This window comes from Hordeum vulgare, chromosome 2H (genome assembly GCF_904849725.1).
Source record: "Hordeum vulgare subsp. vulgare chromosome 2H, MorexV3_pseudomolecules_assembly, whole genome shotgun sequence".
In the NCBI taxonomy this organism is placed as follows: Eukaryota; Viridiplantae; Streptophyta; class Magnoliopsida; order Poales; family Poaceae; genus Hordeum; species Hordeum vulgare.
The window spans coordinates 168,963,578-168,983,766 of NC_058519.1; positions in this window are offsets into that span (position 1 = coordinate 168,963,578).

The window sequence follows — 20,189 nt, forward strand, 5'->3', positions numbered from 1 at the left end:
TTTGATATGTGGGTGGACCGGTGCTTGGGTACTGCCATTACTTGGACAAGCATCCCACTTATGACTAACCCCTCTGGCAAGCATCCGCAACTATGAAAGACGAATTAAGACAAAGTCTAACCATAGCATTAAACTAGTGGATCCAAATAAGCCCTTATGAAGCAACGCATAAACTAGGGTTTAAGCTTCTGTCACGCTAGCAACCCATCATCTACTTACTACTTCCCAATGCCTTCCTCTAGGACCAAATAATGGTGAAGTGTTATCTAGTCGGCGTTCACATAACACCGCTAGACGAAAAACAACATACAACACATCAAAATATCGAACGAATACCAAATTCACATGACTACTTGTAGCATGACTTATCCCATGTCCTCAGGAACAAAATTAACTACTCAGAAAGCATAATCGTATTCATGACCAGAGAGTTAATGAATAGCATCAAGGATCTGAACATATAATCTTCCACCAAGTAATCAAACTAGCATCAACTACAAAGAGTAATTAACACTACTAGCAACCTTACAAGTACCAATCAGAGTCATGAGACGGAGATTGGTTACAAGAGATGAACTAGGGTTTGGAGATGAGATGGTGCTGATGAAGATGTTGATGGTGATGAGTCCCCTTCGATGAGAGGAGTGTTGGTGATGACGATGGCGAGGATTTCCCCCTCCGGGAGGGAAGTATCCCCGACAGGATCGTCCTGTCTGAGCTCTAGATTGGTTCTGCTCAAGTTCCGCCTCGTGGCGGCGGCGATTCCTCCCGAAAGCCTCCTCTTGATTATTTCTGGAATGAAACCATTCTTGTAGTAAAAGAGGGGGGCCAGAGGGCCGCCGGGGAGCCCACAAGCCCCCTATGCGCGACTACGGGGGTGCCTAGCACGCTTGTGGCCTCCTTCTGGCTCCCCTCTGGTACTTCTTCGGCCCAATATTTTTTAGAAATTCCGAAATAAATCCTCGTTGATTTTTACGGCTTTTGGAGTTGTGCAGAATAGGTATCTCAAACTTGCTCCTTTTTCAGGCCAGAATTCTAGCTGCCAGCATTCTCCCTCTTCATGTAAACCTTGCAAAATAAGAGAGAAAAGGCATAAGTATTGTACCGTGAAGTGTAATAACAGCCCATAAAGCGATAAACATCAACATGAAAGCATGATGCAAAATGGACGTATCAACTCCCCAAGCTTAGACCTAGCTTGTCCTCAAGCGAAAGCCGAGATCAATAAACATGCCCACATGTTTATAGAGAGAGGTGTCGACAAAACAAGATAAGAACATGCAGGCATCATGATCATAGTCAGAACAGCAATACCATCATATGAACTCTTATGCTATAGTGACAATTCCTTCACAAGGTAAAGTATGGATCAAGAGCCTTACCGAGAATTAATAACCGATAGCCTTTAGTCATTGAAGCAATTGCAATTTATCACAACATCGGAAAGAGTCAAATAAGAGCTTGTAAAGCAAATTCACATACTCAATCATCCTTTTGTCTTCTACAATTGCTACAACTCACGTGGTACTCATGATATCAAAGGTTCAGTCGGACACAGAGTAAGATAGGGGCTTATAGTTTTGCCTCCCAACCATTTACCTCAAGGGTAATGTCAACAATAATAATTCATGAACACTCACTTCCAAGTTGACATATGAATATAGACCTTTCCCTAGCATATGACGTTAGCCAAGATAAAGGCGAAATAAGGAATTTGTGTAGATCACCATGACTCTTTCAAGGGCAAAAAGTAAAGGTACAAGATAGGCCCTTCGTAGAGGGAAGCGGAGGTTGTCATGTGCTTTTGAGGTTTGGATGTGCGACCTCTTAGTGTGGAGGAACGTCACTTTATATTGCATCCTATGATAAATAACTTTATTATGCAGTCTGTCGCTTTTATGTCTTCCTCGTCACAGCTTTGTACAAATCTTATTTGCCACACACTAATAGATCATACATATTAGGGAGCAATTTTTATTGCTTGCACCGATGACAACTTACTTGAGGGATCTTATTCAATACATAGGTAGGTATGGTGGTCTCTCATGGCAAAACTAGGTTGAAGGTTTATGGATGCACAAGGAGTATCTCTACTTGGTGCGGGCGTTTTGGCTAATAAGAGGTGGAAGCAAGCGTCACATGCCAAGGGATCTCTAATCATATAACATTGTTCGGAACCAAGCAAATACAATTCATTATGTTGTCTTCCTTGTCCAACATCTACTTCTAAGCATGTAATAGTTTAGTGAATGTTCACAATCATATATGGTGTCAAAGATGATATATTTATATGTGAACCTCTCCTTCATTATCACTTCCTATTAATTGCAACAATGACCAAGGTCAGCGTTTGTCCAACCTCGACAAGTTTCAATCAACATTCTTTTTATATGTGAAGCCATCACTCCCCATAAGATAATTACATGATCTTTCTTGCTTTTGTTCTTTTCTCATTCTTTTGATCATGGCATGAGGCAAGGCCCTTAACTAAGACACTCTTTATTATATGGCTCACGAGCTCGAATATATCAGGGGTGAGACAAGGCAAAACTCAAGCCTAGAACACTAAGAACTTTAATCTACTAGAGAAAGATAAAACCAAAAAGGATCAAACTAAGAAAAGGTAAAGGCAAAAGATGTGATGGTGATACGATAACGGGGCAACTCCCCCAAGCTTGGCACAATCCAAGGGGATTTCCCGTACCCATGCTTAGTTTTCTTCCTTTGGAGGTGATGGTGGTGGAGGTGTTTTGTCTTTTGATTCCAAGAGGGCCACGAATCTTCAATTTATGCTTTGAAGATCTGTGATTTGTTTCTCGAGCAAAGTAATTTCACGGGTGAGAAAAGTATTGTGAACACGAGTTGTTTCACAAAACCTCAAGAGTTCAATCAAGGATGGAGACAGTAGGTGGAGGTAGGGTTGAAGGAAATCCACTTCTTCAACTTCTTCCTTGTTGAACACAGATTGCCCTTCGTCCCACGCCTGATTCTCCTCCTTAGTTTTGCCCTTGGCTTCTGTGACTTCCACTCTCTTCAGATCAGCATATACTTCTTCATAGATTTGAGGGAAATTGTTCTCCCCGAAAGATTCCCGAGACGACATCCTTGCTCTATATCTGCGGCAGAAAACAGGCTCGAAACGAAAACAGAGGAAATTTGCGTGATACGAGGCTCAGACCTTACGGCTGAATATATAATGTTTTTTCAACCGGAAGGAGTACTCCGCAAGAAAACTGAGTCCGGGAGGCACACGAGGTGGTCACAAGACCCCTAGGCGCGGCTAGGGGGTGGCCCGCACCCGGCAGGCTTGTCGCCTCCTCGTGCGCTTTCCGGACAACTTTCAAATTTTCTATTTTTTCAAAAATTCCAAAACGGAGAAAAATTCCTACCGGAAAAGTTTTGGAGTCTGTTTACTTACCGAATCACATACCTCTTTGTTTTCGGAGTTTGAAACAGGCTGATGAATATCCCTTATGTACTCCTCCGGAGTTATGATATTGATAATATTGCTTTCAACATTTATGGGAGTACCGGAGATATAGTGCTTGATTCTTTGCCCATTTACCACTCTCGGAAAATTACCTTCCGTGTTGTTGATCTTGATGGCATCGGAATGATATACTTCCTCAACAATGTAAGGACCTTCCCATTTAGAGAGAAGCTTGCCTGCAAAAATTCTTAAACGAGAATTATATAGCAAGACATAATCACCTACATTGAACTCACACTTTTGTATCCTTTTATCATGCCACCTCTTAACCTTTTCTTTTAACAACTTGGCATTCTCATATGCGTGAGTTCTCCATTCATCAAGTGAGCTAATATCAAATAACCTCTTCTCACCAGCAAGTTTGAAATCAAAGTTGAGCTCTTTGATTGCCCAATAAGCCTTATGCTCTAGTTCTAGATTTAAATGACATGCTTTGCCGTAAACCATTTTGTACGGAGACATGCCCATGGGATTCTTATAGGAAGTTCTATAAGCCCACAGTGCATCATCGAGCTTCTTAGACCAATTCTTTCTAGACCTATTGATAGTCTTTTGCAGTATCAGTTTAATCTCTCTATTTCTTAGCTCTACTTGACCACTAGACTAAGGGTGATAGGGAGATGCAATTCTAAGATTGACATCATACTTAGCAAGCGTTTTACGGAAAGCACCATGAATGAAATGTGAACCACCATCGGTCATTAGATATCTAGGGACTCCAAATCTAGGGAAAATAACCGCTTTAAGCATCCTGATAGAGGTGTTGTGATCAGCACTACTATTTGGGATAGCTTCTACCCACTTAGTGATGTAATCAAAAACAACTTGGATATGAGTATACCCGTTGGATTTTGGAAAAGGTCCCATATAATCAAAGCCCCAAACATCAAACGGTTCACTGACAAGTGAATAATTCATAGGCATTTCCTGACGTTTACTGATATTACCTATTCTTTGACATTCGTCACAAGACAAGACAAACTTACGGGCATCCTTCAAGAGAGTGGGCCAATAGAAACCTGATTGCAATACCTTGTGTGCAGTTCTATCTCCCTCATGGTGTCCTCCGTAAGCCTCGGAGTGACACTTGTGTAGGATATGTCCATGTTCATGTTCAGGTACACAACGTCTAATAACACCATCTACTCATTCCTTATAAAGGTGAGGATCATCCCAAAAGTAATGTCTCAAATCAAAGAAGAATTTCTTCTTTTGCTGGTATGTGAAACTAGGTGGTATATATTTGGCAACGATATAATTTGCATAATCAACATACCACGGTGCACTACGTGAAGTATTGATGACATTCAATTGCTCATTAGGGAAGCTATCGTCAATAGGTTGTGGGTCATCAAGAACATTCTCCAACCTAGACAAGTTATCTGCTACTGGTTTATGAGCACCCTTCATGTCGACAACATGCAAATCAAATTCTTGTAGCAAGAGAACCCATCTGATAAGTCTAGGTTTAGCGTCTTTCTTTTCCATGAGGTGCTTAATAGCAGCGTGATCAGTGTGAATAGTGACTTTGGAATCAACTATGTAAGATCTAAACTTTTCACATGCAAACACGTCTGCTAAAAATTCCGTTTCAGTAGTAGCATAGTTTCTTTGGGCACTGTCTAGAGTTTTACTAGCATAGTGAATAACATTCAAATTCTTGTCAACTCTTTGTCCTAGAACAGCACCAACAGCATAATCACTGGCATCACACATGATTTCAAAAGGCTTCCTCACAATTGTCGTCAAAAACAAAAGGAATATCCTTTTGCAAGAGATTGATAAGAGGCGTAGAAATCTTAGAGAAGTCTTTAATGAACCTTCTATAGAAACCAGCATGACCAAGGAAACTTCTTATACCTTTGATATATATGGGGCATGACATTTTCTCGATTGCATCAACCTTAGCCTTATCGACTTCAATACATCTTTCAGAAATTTTATGTCCTAAGATGATGCCTTCATTAACCATAAAGTGGCACTTCTCCCAATTCAAGACAAGATTGGTATCTTTACATCTCTGCAAGACTCGATCAAGGTTGCTGAGGCAATCATCAAAAGAAGACCCGTAAACGGAGAAGTCATCCATGAAAATCTCAACAATCTTTTCACAAAAGTCAGAGAATATAGCCATCATACATCTTTGAAAGGTGGCAGGTGAATTACATAAGCCAAAAGGCATACGTCTGTAAGAAAAGGTACCGAAAGGGCAGGTGAAAGTGGTTTTCTCCTGATCAGATTGTGCAACAGGTATTTGGGAGAAACCAGAATAACCATCTAGAAAGCAGAAGTGTGTGTGTTTAGACAGTATTTCTAGCATTTGGTCGATAAAAGGCAAAGGGTAATGATCTTTCCTAGTGGCTTTATTCAATTTCCTAAAATCAATCACCATCCTATAGCAAGTGATAATCCTCCGTGGGATCAATTCATCCTTATCATTAGGGACAACGGTAATACCTCCCTTCTTAGGGACACAATGCACCGGACTCACCCAATCACTATGGGCAACAGGATAGATAATACCTGCTTCCAGGAGCTTTAGTATTTCTTTTCTTACTACCTCTTTCATCTTACAATTTAATCTCCTTTGATGATCAGCAACTGGTTTGGAATCAGGATCGTTTTTAATCTTGTGCTGGCATAGAGTGGGACTAATGCCCTTGAGATCATCAAGAGTATATCCAATAGCAGCACGGTGCTTCCTCAGAGTTTTTAGTAACTTCTTTTCTTCATGCTCTGAGAGGCTAGCACTAATTATAATAGGATATATCTCTTTTTCATCGAGATAAGCATACTTAAGAGTATAAGGCAACTGCTTAAGCTCGAACACAGGATCACCCTTTGGTGGGGGTGGATCTCCAAGCAGTTCAACAGGTAAAAGGATAGGATATTGTTCTAAGACAACTCTATCTATCTCATCCCTTTCATCCATATGCATATCATTTTCATGCTCAAGCAAGTATTGCTCTAAAGGATCAGTAGGAGGCACAACAATATAAGCTAGAGAAATAATTTCATCCTTACTAGGAAACTCTTTTTCATGAGGTTGTCTACCAAACTTTGAGAAATTGAACTCATGTGACACACCTTCAAAGCCAATAGTGATAGTTTCCTTCTCACAGTCAATATGAGAATTGACGGTATTGAGGAAGGGTCTACCAAGTATGATGGGACAAAAGCTATCTTGTGTGGTAGCAAGAACGAGGAAATCAGCAGGATACTTCGTTTTACCACAAAAGACTTCAACATCTCTAACTATTCCCACAGGGCAGATTGTATCTCTATTGGCAAGCTGGATAGTGACATCAATAGGTTCCATCTCAACAGATGCAATCTCGTCTTTAATTTCATCATATAAGGATTGAGGTATTGCACTAACACTAGCTCCCACGTCACATAAACCATGATAACAATGATCTCTTATCTTAACAGAAACAATAGGCGTGCCACAACAGGCCTATGTTTGTCTCTAGCATGTGGTTTAGAAATTCTAGCGGCATCTTCACATAAGTGAATATCATGGCCATCAACATTGTCGGACATGAGATCTTTGATAATAGCAATGCTAGGTTCAACTCTAATTTGCTCAGGGGGTGTTGGTGTTCTAATGTAGCCTCTACGTATCACAGTTGAAGCTTTATAATGATCCTTTATCCTAACAAGGAAAGGTGGTTTCTCAATGTAAGCACTGGGAACAATAGGATCATTATAGGCAATGACTTTCTCTTCAACTGGATTTGGTTTAACTACATTGACTTCTAAGGGAGGATGATATTTAAACCACTTCTCTTTAGGGAGATCAATATGAGTAGCAAATGATTCACACAATGAAGCTACTATCTCAGAGTCAGGTCCATACTTAGAGCTAAAATCACAAAAGGTATTTGTTTCAACAAAGGATTTTACACAGTCAAACTTGAAATCCATACCTGACTCCTTACCTTCATCAAGCTCCCAATCGTCAGAGTTGCATTTAATTCTTTCCAATAAATTCCATTTGAAGTCAATATCTCTCTTCATAAAAGAACCGGTACAAGAAGTGTCAAGCATGGTGCGATCATCATGAGAAAGCCGAGCATAGAAGTTCTGACTGATAATTTCTCTCGAGAGCTCATGGTTGGAGCATGAATATAATATTCATTTAAGGCTCCCCCAAGCTTGAGCGATGCTTTCTCTGTCACGAGGCCAAAAATTATAAGTATAATTCCGATCACGATGTACTAGATGCATAGGATAAAACTTTTGATGAAATTCCAATTTCAACCGATTATAGTTCCATGATCCAGTATCATCACATAGCCTATACCATGTCAATGCTTTATCCCTCAAAGATAAGGGAAAGACCTTCTTCTTGACCTCATCCTCGGGCAAACCTGCAAGCTTAAATAAACCACAAACTTCATCTACATAGATTAGATCCAAGTCTGGATGTGATGTTCCATCTCCTGTAAAATGATTAGCCAGCAGTTTCTCAAGCATACTAATACGTCTCCAACGTATCTATAATTTTGATGGTTTCATGCCATTATCTTGTCAAACTTTGGATGTTTTGCATGCCTTTTATATATTTTTGGGACTAACTTATTAACTCAGTGCCAAGTGCCAGTTCCTATTTTTTCCATGTTTTTGACCCCTTTCAGAGGAGATTTTGAAACGGAGTCCAAACGGAAGAAAATCCCCGAAAAGATTTTTTCCGGAACGGAAGAAGATCAGGAAGCTTGGGAGCCAAGGCAGGGGAGCCTCAGGGGCCTCATAAGCCCCACCCCGCGGCCAGGGGGTAGGCCGCGGCCCACAAGCTTGTGGGCCCCCTGAGCGCCCCCTAACGTAGGGGTTGCGCCTATAAATTCCCTAAAAATCCCAAAAAAATCAGGAGATCATCGAAATCACTTTTCCGCTGCCGCAAGCTTCTGTCTCCGCAAGGTCCCATCGGGGCACGTTCTGGTGCCCTGCCGGAGAGGGGATTCGGAAACGGAGGGCTTCTCCATCAACACCATGACCTCTCAGATGATGCGTGAGTAGTTCACCATAGACCTACGGGTCCATAGCTAGTAACTCGATGGCTTCTTCTCTCTCTTGGATCTTCAATACAAAGTTCTCCATGATCTTCATGGAGATCTATCCGATGTAATCTTCTTTTGCGGTGTGTTTGTCAAGATCCGATGAATTGTGGATTTATGATTAGATTATCTATGAATATTATTTGAGTTTCTTCTGATCTCTCTTATGCATGATTTCATATCCTTGTAATTCTCTTCGAGTTGTGGGTTTTGTTTGGCCAACTAGATCTATCATTCTTGCAATGGGAGAAGTGCTTGGTTTTGGGTGCATACCGTGCGGTGACCTCACCCAGTGATAGAGGGGGTAGCGAGGCACGCATCGTGTTGTTGCCATCAAGGATAAAAAGATGGGGTTTTCATCATTGGTTTGAGATTATCCCTCTACATCATGTCATCTTGCTTAAGGCGTTACTCTGTTCCTCATGGACTCAATACACTAGATGCATGCTGGATAGCGGCCGATGTGTGGAGTAATAGTAGTAGATGCAGAAAGTATCGGTCTACTTGTCTCGGACGTGATGCCTATATGTATGATCATTACCTTAGATATTGTCATGACTTTGCGCGGTTCTATCAATTTCTTGACAGTAATTTGTTCACCCACCATAATATTTTCTATTTTCAGAGAAGCCTCCGGGGCCGGGGCCTACTTCACACCATATTTTCAGCCTTACTCTTTTACTTCGTTGCACTTTTCGCCTTCAGATCTCACTTTGCAATCAATCTTGAAGCGTTGGGTGCAACCTTGTTTGTGTTTGCGCAGGTACTCTGGACTTGACGAGGCCCTCCTTCTGGATCGATACCTTGGTTCTCAAACTGAGGGATATACTTACTGCTCCTGTGCTGCATCACCCTTTCCTCTTCAAGGGAAAAACCGATGCAAACCAGAGAAGTAACAAGAAGAATTCCTAGCGCCAAGGAAGGAGTTTTGTTGCCGCAACACATACCCGAAGGAAATTCATAGAAAATATTTTCAGTAGGTGCAGCAGGTTGAGGAGAAAATCATTGTGCTTCGATTCGAGGTGAAGATACCCCGAACAATCTCCTCAAAGCATTAGTTTCCATAGTGACAAGTGACAAAAAATTTCAGCACACTATATAAATGTTTCCTTACCAAATTCCACTTACCAAAGGCGCTTCACTCCCCGACAACGGCGCCAGAAAAGAGTCTTGATGAACCACAAGTATAGGGGATCTATCGTAGTCCTTTCGATAAGTAAGGGGCGAACCCAACGAGGAGTAGAAGGATCTGACAAGTGGTTTTCAGCAAGGTAATCTCTGCAAGCACTGAAATTGTCGGTAACAAGTAGTTGTGTGACAAGATGATTTGTAGCAAGTAGCAAGTAACAAAACTAACAACGGTGCAGCAAAGTGGACCAATCCCTTTTGTATCAAGGGACAAGCCTGGACAAAGTCTTATAGGAGGTAAAGCGCTCCCGAGGACACATGGGAATTTCTGTCAAGCTAGTTTTCATCATGTTCATATGATCCACGTTCGCTACTTTGATAGTTTGATATGTGGGTGGACCGGTGCTTGGGTACTGCCCTTACTTGGACAAGCATCCCACTTATGATTAACCCCACTCGCAAGCATCCGCAACTACGAAAGAAGAATTAAGACAAAGTCTAACCGTAGCATTAAACTAGTGGATCCAAATCAGCGCCTTACGAAGCAACGCATAAACTAGGGTTTAAGCTTCTGTCACTCTAGCAACCCATCATCTACTTACTACTTCCCAATGCCTTCCTCTAGGCCCAAATAATGGTGAAGTATTATGTAGTCGATGTTCACATAACACCACTAGAGGAAAAACAACATACAACACATCAAAATATCAAACGAATACCAAATTCACATTACTACTTATAGCATGACTTATCCCATGTCCTGAGGAAAAAAAATAAGTACTCACAAAGCATAATCATATTCATGACCAGAGAGATAATGAATAGCATCAAGGATCTGAACATATAATATTCCACCAAGTAATCCAACTAGCATCAACTACAAAGAGTAATTATCACTACTAGCAACCTTACAAGTACCAATCGGAGTCGTGAGACGGAGATTGGTTACAAGAGATGAACTAGGGTTTGGAGATGAGATGGTGCTAATGAAGATGTTGATGGTGATGAGTCCCCTCCGATGAGAGGAGTGTTGGTGATGACGATGGCGACGATTTCCCCCTCGGGGAGGGAAGTTTCCCCGGCAGGATCGTCCTGCCTGAGCTCTAGATTGGTTCTGCTCAAGTTCCACCTCGTGGCGGCGGCGATTCCTCCCGAAAGCCTACTCTTGATTTTTTCTGGAAAGAAACCCTTCTTGTAGCAAAAGAGGGGGGCCAGAGGGCCACCAGGGAGCCCACAAGCCCCCTAGGCGCGGCCAGGGGGGCCGCGCCTAGCAGGCTTGTGGCCTGCTACTGGCTCCCCTCTGGTACTTCTTCGGCCGAGTGTTTTTCATAAATTCCAAAATAAATCCTCGTTGATTTTCACAGCTTTTGGAGTTGCGCAGAATAGGTATCTCAAACTTGCTCCTTTTTCAGGCTAGAATTCCAGCTGCCCGCATTCTCCCTCTTCATGTAAACCTTGCAAAATAAGAGAGAAAAGGCATAAGTATAGTACCATGAAGTGTAATAACAGCCCATAAAGCGATAAATATCAACATTAATGCATGACGCAAAATGGGCGTATCATGGGTATTACCTCCCACAGAGCGCCCCAAACCTGGGTACATCGTTTGTCTCGCACCGCTATTTACCAATCCTTTTACCGGAGCCACTCGGTGTCCTTTCGGCCCCAACCACTCTCGATAATCCACCCCATGGCATCTGCCGTGAGAAAACGACAACAGTTGGCGCCCACCATGGGGCCGTCCACGGCACCGGTCGAAGTCACGCTCCATTCGGGACCCCTCGCCAATTCCATCGGAAGCCTCGCATCCGGACTGATCAGCACGCCCGTGGAGGTTTCCCACGCGGGAGTTTCCGTGGTGCTGATCGTCGGCTCCGCCTGCCCAGCAGGCCCTGCCGCCGTCCCCATCGATGAGCCACATCGCGGCGACGTCACCGCCGATGTTGGCCGCCTTTGCACCCTGTTCAGCAATCTACATCTTAACGATGAGGCTCGCTGCCTCGGTGCTACAATTGAGTCGACGACCTTTCCGCGCTCTTTAGCAAGCTGCGCCTCGATGACGCGCCTTCGCCTGACGAGTACCCTATCGAGGTACTCGACTGGATCGATCCATGATAAGGTAACTTGTAATGGGTAGCAAATAACAATTGTAACAAAGGTGCAGCAAGGTGTCCCAATCCTTTTTGTAGCAAAGGACAAGCCTGGACAAACTCTTATATATAGCAAAGCGCCCGAGGACACATGTGAATTTCTGTCAAGCTAGGTTTCATCATGCTCATATTATTCGCGTTCGTTACTTTGATAATTTGATATGTGGGTGGACCGATCCTTGGGTGCTGCCCTTACTTGAACAAACCTCCCACTTATGATTATCCTCTCTCGCAAGCATCCGCAACTATGAAAGAAGAATTAAGATAAATCTAACCATAGCATGAAACCTAAGGATCAAAATTAGCCCCTTACAAAGCAACGCATAAACTAGGGTTTAAGCTTCTGTCACTCTAGCAACCCATCATCTACTTATTACTTCCCAATGCCTTCCCCTAGGCCCAAATAATGGTGAAGTGTCATGTAGTTGAACTTCACATGACACCACTAGAGGAGAGACAACATACATCTCATCAAAATATTCAACGAATACCAAATTCACATGATTACTTATAGCAAGACTTATCCCATGTCCTCAGGAACAAACATATGATCTTCCGCCAGGGGGAACAAGCAAGTAGTCGTCCGCTATGTGCCGATCATGTTGACCAGCTCGGACCGGACCTCGCTTAACAGCCTACCGGCCGGCAGCGTCAACAACTGGGTTGACTTCGAGGAGGCCTTCATCCACAAGTTCGCAGGCACCTACAAGCGCCCTGGTCGCCCCCGCGAGTTGGCCACGTGCGTCCAAAAACCTGATGAGCCCCTCCCTGACTATGTCACACGTTGGACTGAGCTGCACAACTCGTGCGAGGGAGTGCACGAGGTGCAGCCATCCAGTACTTCATCGAGGGCTGCCGAGACGGCACCCTGCTACTGCAACAAAAGAACTTCCAACAGCACCCGAAATAGGAGTGTTGACGGCACCAGGAATCCTCCTGCTACGGCTACGCCTTAAGGGACTTCCTAGGCAAATATGCAAAGGATTTCCCCCGTGGCCTTGGAGCCTTGCGTTGGTGTTCCCTCAAAGCGGAAAGGGGGATGTAGCACATCGGTGGTAAGTATTTCCCTCAGTTTGAGAACCAAGGTATCAATCTAGTGAAGGAGTATCTCAAGTGCGTGCACAAACACAAAAAGCTTGCTCCCAACGCTATGAAGGGGTTGTCAATCCCTTATAGATTGTTCGCCAAGTGAGAACTGAAAGCAACAAAGTAACAAAGCAAAGTAAAAGCGAAAGTGGAAACGATAGGTGTGAATGGACCCGGGGGCCGTAGTGTTTACTAGTGGCTTCTCTCATGAAAGCAAGTAGACGGTGGGTGAACAAATTACTGCCGAGCAATTGATAGAACCGCGCAAAGTCGTGACGTCATCTATGGCAATGATTATATCTATAGGCATCACGTCCAGAATAAGCAGACCGATACTTTCTGCATCTACTACTATTACTCCACACGTCGACCACTATCCAGCATGCATCTAGTGTATTAAGTCCAAAGGAATAGAGTAACGCCTTAAGCAAGATGACATGATGTAGATGGACAATCTCATATCTACAACAGAGGCCACCTTGTTACCCTTGATGGCAACTACACAATGTGTGCCTTGCGGCCCCTACTGTCACTGGGAAAGGTCAACACATGGTAAGAACCCAAAACCAAGCACTTCTCCCATTGCAAGAATCATAGATCTAGTTGGCCAAATAAAACCCAACACTCGGAGAGACTTACAAGGATATCAAATCATGCATATAAGAAATCAGCAAAGAGTCAAATATATATCATAGATAATCTGATAACAAATCCACAATTCATCGGATCTCCACAAACACACCGCCAAAGAAGATTACATCGGCTAGATCTCCATGAAGATCATGCAGAACTTTGTATTGAAGATCCAAGAGAGAGTAGAATCCATCAAGATACTAACTACGGACCCGTAGGTCTGAAGTGAACTACTCACGAGTCATTGGAGGGGCGAGGATGATGATGAAGAAGCCCTCCAACTCCAAAGTCCCCTCCGGCGGGGCACCGGGAAGGGTCTCCAGATGAGATCTCGTGGAAACGGAAGCTTGCGGCGGCGGAAAAGTATTTTCGTGGATCCCTTCATATTTTTTTGTATTTTAGGGAATATATAGGCGAAGGATCTAGGTCAGGGGCGCTAGTGAGGCCACAAGCCTGCCCACCACCGCCCCTGGTGGCGGATGGGGGGCTTGTGGGCTCCCTGTAGCCCTCCTGGCTTGGCTCACAAGCCCATGATCTTCTTTCGTTCGGGAAAAAATCATTTCGGGGATTTTATTCCGTTTGGACTCCGTTCCAAAATCAGATCTGAAAAGAGCCAAAAACACAGAAAAAACAGGAAGTGGCACTTGGCACTGAATTAATAAGTTAGTCCCAAAAAAGATATAAAATGTACATAAAACATCCAAAGATGACAAGATAACAACATGAAACCATAAAAAATTATAGATACGTTTGAGACGTATGAAGCATCCCCAATCTTAACTCCTGCGCGTCCTCGAGTAGGGAAGTGATAAAGAATGAATTTTTGATGCTTTCATGCTACCTAGCATAGATGTCCTATGTAACTCCTCTTATGTGACGTGAATGTTCAGATCCATTAGATTCAAAACAATAGTTTGCTATTGACGTGGAAACAATAATTATTCAAGCAAACTAGCACGGTAATCATGAACTTTCAAAATAACAAGGCCAAAAGAAAGTTATCCCTACAAAAGCATATAGTCTGGCTATGCTCTATCATCATTGCACAACGAATTTAAACCATGCACAACTCCGTTATTGGCCAAGTAATTGTTTCACACCTTTACTTTCTCAAACCTTTTCAACTCTTACGCAATACATGAGCGTGAGCCATGGTTTTAGCACTATAAGTGGTGTGGAGAGTGGTGGAGGTTGCAAGAAAAAAGTAAGGAGAAGATGATCACATTACCTAGGCATATCAATGAGCTATGGAGATGCTCATCAATAGATATCAATGTGAATGTGTAGGGATTGCCATACAAATGATGCACTAGAGCTAAGAGTATCTGAAAGCTCTTAAAGAAAACTAGTGGGTGTGCATCCAACTTTCTTGCTCACGAAGACCTAAGGCAATTTTGAGGAAGCCTATCATTGGAATATACAACCCAAGTTATATAATGAAAATTTCCCACTAGCTATATGGTGGTGACAAAACGAGAGACTCTCAATCATGAAGATCATGGTGCATAATATGCACAAGTGTGGAAAGGTGGTAGCATTGTCCCTTCTCTCTTTTTCTCTCATTTTTTTGGTGGGCTCGTTGTCCTTTTTTTTGGTGGGCATCTTTGGCCTCTTTTATTTCCTCAAATGGGACAATGCTCGATCAATGATGATCATCACACTTTCAACTCAAAACGTAGAGCAACGATGACTCTATATGGAATGCCTTCGGTAGTGTACCGTGACAATGATCTAGCAAGGCATAGACATTAATGGAAACATCATGCTAGCTATCTTACGATCATGCAATGGAATGTAGACGTGGTGGCACATTTCATGGTGGTAGTTGCATGGAAATATATCTTGGAATGACTATGAAGAAGCCATAGTAGGTAGGTATGGTGGCTGTTTTGAGGAAGGCTAATGGTGGGTTTTGTGCACTGGCGAAAGTCGCACGGCACTAAGAAGATAGTGATGGTGGAAGGTGAAAGTGCATCTAAACCATGGACTCAACATTAGTCATGAAGAACTCATATACTTGTTGCAAAAGTTTTATTAGTAATCGAAGCAAAGCATTCAACGCATACTCCTAGGGGAAGGGTTGGTAGGTATAAACCATCGCGTGATCCCGACCGCCACGCAAAGGATGAAAATCAATAGACTAATCATGCTCAGATTTCATCACATAGCGGTTCACCATACGTGCATGCTACGGGAATCACTAACTTCAACACAAGTATTTCTAGATCCACAACACCTTACTAGCATGACTTCAATATTACCAAAACTACAACTCAAAACTAATTGAGATGAATCAAACTTCTCTAACTATTCAAGGCACATGAAGGTGGAAGTTTTCGTATCCCTTTGGATAACTACCCCTTTTGAGACTACTGTCAAAGCATAGATCAACTACCAAGCCATGCACTGCTGTGCTCTAAAAGATATAAGTGAAGCACACAGAGCAAAAGTATCTAGCTCAAAAGATATAAGTGAAGCACATGTGAGCTGAATTGTCTACCAAAAGATATAAGTGAAGCTCGAAATAATCACGGTGAGTGCATGTATCTCTCTCTAGGTGTGCAGCAAGGACGATTGTGACACAACAAAAATAAAAGACTCCTACGATACAAGACGCTCCAAGCAAAAACACATAACATCTGATGAATAAAAATATAGCCCCAAGTAACGTTACCGATGGATTGAAGACGAGAGAGGGGACGCCTTCCCGGGGCATCCCCAAGCTTAGGCTTTTACGACATCCTTGAATCTCTTGGGGTGCCTTGGGAATCCCCAAGCTTGAGCTCTTGCCACTCTTTATCTCTTTGTCCATAAGAACTTCACCCAAAACATGAAAACTTCACAACACAAAACTTAAACAGAAACTCGTGATAACATTAGTATGAGAAAGCAAACCACCACTTCCTTAGGTACTGTAGCAAACTTAAATTCTACTTGTGCTGATGTTGGGTTACTATATTTTCAATGTTCCATGGCTAATATCCCCCAATACTATCCATAGTTTCATCAAAATAAGCAACCAACACAACAAAAACAGAATCTGTTAACAGCAGACCAGTCTCTAGGAATCTGTATATTTCGTATACTTTTGGTACTTCACAAATTCTGAAAAATTACGACAGTCTGAAGCATTTGTGTAGCCATTATCAGAAAAAAGAATCAACACAAAATCTCTTACATAAAAACAATGAAAATTCTTTTCGTAAGCAGAAAGTTTCTGTCTTTTCAAGCATGACCAAACGATCACCCCAAGACTAATCATAACGTTTTTGCTTGGCACAAACGCAAAAAGAAACACAAAAAACACAATCATAACAGAATTATGAAAGTGTGGAAAACACAAAATAGAAAGAAAAAGGATAGAATCGTTGGGTTGCCTCCCAACAAGCGCTTTTGTTTAACGCCCTTAGCTAGGCAAAAGGTGATGGAATCATGTATAGTCATCTTTGGTGCTCAAACCATAAGTAGCCCTCATCATAGATTCATAAGGCAATCTTATTTTATTTCTAGGAAAGTGCTCCATGCCCTTATTTAAAGGAAATTGAAATCTAATATTCCCTTCCTTCATATCGATGCTAGCACCAATAGTCCTTAGGAAAGGTCTACCAAGAATAATGGGACATGAAGGATTGCAATCTATGTCAAGTACAATGAAATCCACGGTACATAGTTCTTATTTGCAACAATAAGAACATCATCGATCCTTCCCATGGGTTTCTTGACAGTAGAATCTGCAAGATGCAAATTAAGAGAACACTCTTCAATGTCATGAAAACCAAGAATATCACATACAGACTTTGGAATCGCAGAAACACTAGCACCTAAATCACACAAAACATTGCACTCATAGTTTTTGATCTTGATTTTGATAATAGGTTCCCACTCATCATGAAGTTTTCTAGGTATAGAGACTTCTAGTTCGATCTTCTCTTCAAGAGATTTCATCATAGCATCTACGATATGCGCGGTAAAGGCTTTGCTTTGGCTATAAGCGTGTGGAGAGTTTGCAATGGATTGCATCAAAGAAATGCATTCAAACAAGGAGCAATTATCATAATTGAATTCCTTGAAATCCAAAGTGGGAGTTTCATTACTACCCAAAATTTTGATTTCTTCTACTCCGCTCTCCAGACCTTTATCAAGATGGGTGGACTCCGAATCATTGGGGCGTTTTTCAACCAAAGTGGATTCATATCCAGCCCCTCCATCAATAGGTTTGACATGGGAACACAAAGATTCAAGAGGAGACACACCAAGCACTTTAAGATCTTCGTGATTTGCATCACTAGAACGCGCCCTTTTAAACCATTCATGCCTAGCGTGAATTTGGGCGGTTCTTTCTTTGCTCTCATTCATGGAGACACGCATAGCTATCAAAGTTTCATCCAAGTTGACCTTGGGAGGAGCGCATCTAACTTTCAAAGCATCAATATCACAAGACATCCTATCAACGCTCTTAGCCAAATCGTCAATTTTGAGTAGTTTTTCCTCTATGGACGCATTGAAAATCTTTTGAGAGTTGATGAACTCTTTGATATTACTCTCTAAATCGGAGGGTAATTTGTTGTGATTTCCATAAGTGTTGTTGTAGGAATTGCCATAGTTGTTAGAGGAGTTACTAGGAAAAGGCCTAGGAACATAGTTTCCTCTAAAAGCATTGTTGTTGCCAAAATTGTTCCTACCAACAAAATTCACGTCCAAACTAGCGTTGCTACTCTCAATCAAGGAAGATAGTGGCATGTCATTAGGATCTACAGTAGCGTTTCTACTAGCAACCAAATTCATCGACTCGTCCATCTTAGCACTAAGCTAGTTAATTTCTTCTATAGCGTGCACCTTTTTGCTAGCAGGCGACCTTTCAGTGTGCCACTGAGAGTAGTTGGTCATGATATTGTCTAGGAGTTTTGTAGCGTCTCCTAACGTGATTTCCATGAACGTTCCACCTGAGGCGGAGTCCAAGATATTGCGAGAAGCAAAATTCAAGCCAGCGTAAAAGATTTGTATAATCATTCACAAACTCAAGCCATGAGCGGGCCAATTTCTAATCATAAGCTTCATCATCTCCCAAGATTGTGCAACGTGTTCATGATCAAGTTGCTTGAAATTCATGATATCGTTACGTAAGGAGATGAGCTTAGCCGGCGTAAAATACTTGGATATGTAAGCATCTTTGCACTTATCCCAAGAATCGATATTATTTTTAGGCAAAGAAGAAAACCAAGTTTTTGCGCGATCTCGCAACGAGAAAGGAAAAAGCTTCAACTTAATCACGTCATTATCCACATCTCTTTTCTTTTGCATATCGCAAAGCTCAATGAAGGTATTGAGATGGGATGCGGCATCTTCACTAGGAAGGCCAGAGAATTGCTCTTTCATAACAAGATTCAGCAAAGCTGCGTTGATTTCTTACGATTCCGCACTAGTGGCGGGAGCAATCGGAGTACTAATAAAATCATTATTATTGGTACTCGAGAAGTAGCAAAGTTTGGTGTTTTCAGCCATGAGGACTTCAACAAACAAACAAGCACACAAGGAAGCAAGAAAACCGGCAAAGGAAAACGGCAAAAGGCAAAAGGCAACAGAAAACGGCAAAGGAGAAAGGCAAATGAAAATGGTAAATGTGAAGTGGGGGAGAGGCACTTGGCAAAAAAAGTAAATGCAAGAGATGAGTTTGTGAGACCTACTTGGATAGATCTTTCCTTCCCCGGCAACGGCGCGAGAAATACTTCTGCTACTGCAACAAAAGACCTTCCAACGGCGCCAGAAATAGGTGTGTTGATGGCACCAGGAATTCTTCTGCTACGGCTACGCCTTAAGGGACTTCCTAGGCAAATACGCAAAGGATTTCCCCCGTGGCCTTGGAGCCTTGCGTTGGTGTTCCCTCGAAGCGGAAAGGGTGATCTAGCGCAGCGGTGGTAAGTATTTCCCTAAGTTTGAGAACCAAGGTATCAATCCAGTGAAGGAGTATCTCAAGTGCATGCACAAACACAAAAAGCTTGCTCCCAACGCTATGAAGGGGTTGTCAGTCCCTTATATATTGTTCGCCAAGTGAGAACTAAAAGCAACAAAGTAACAAAGCAAAGTAAAAGCGAAAGTGGAAATGATAGGTGTGAATAGACCCGGGGGCCGAAGTGTTTACTAGTGGCTTCTCTCATGAAAGCAAGTAGACGCTGGGTGAACAAATTACTTTCGAGCAATTGATAGAACCGCGCAAAGTAGTGACGTCATCTATGGCCATGATTATATCTATAGGCATCACGTCCAAAACAAGTAGACCGATACTTTCTGCATCTACCACTATTACTCCACACATTGACCGCTATCCAGCATGCATCTAGTGTATTAAGTCCAAAGGAACAAAGTAACGCCTTAAGCAACATGACATGATGTAGATGGACAATCTCATATCTATGACAGAGCCCACCTTGTTACCCTTGATGGAAACTACACAATGTGTGCCATGCTGCCCCTACTGTCACTGGGAAAGGTCACCACACGGTAAGAACCCAAAACCAAGCACTTCTCCCATTGCAAGAATCATAGATCTAGTTGGCCAAACAAAAGCCAAGACTCGGAGAGACTTACAAGGATATCAAATCATGCATATAAGAAATCAACAAAGACTCTTATATATATCATAGATAA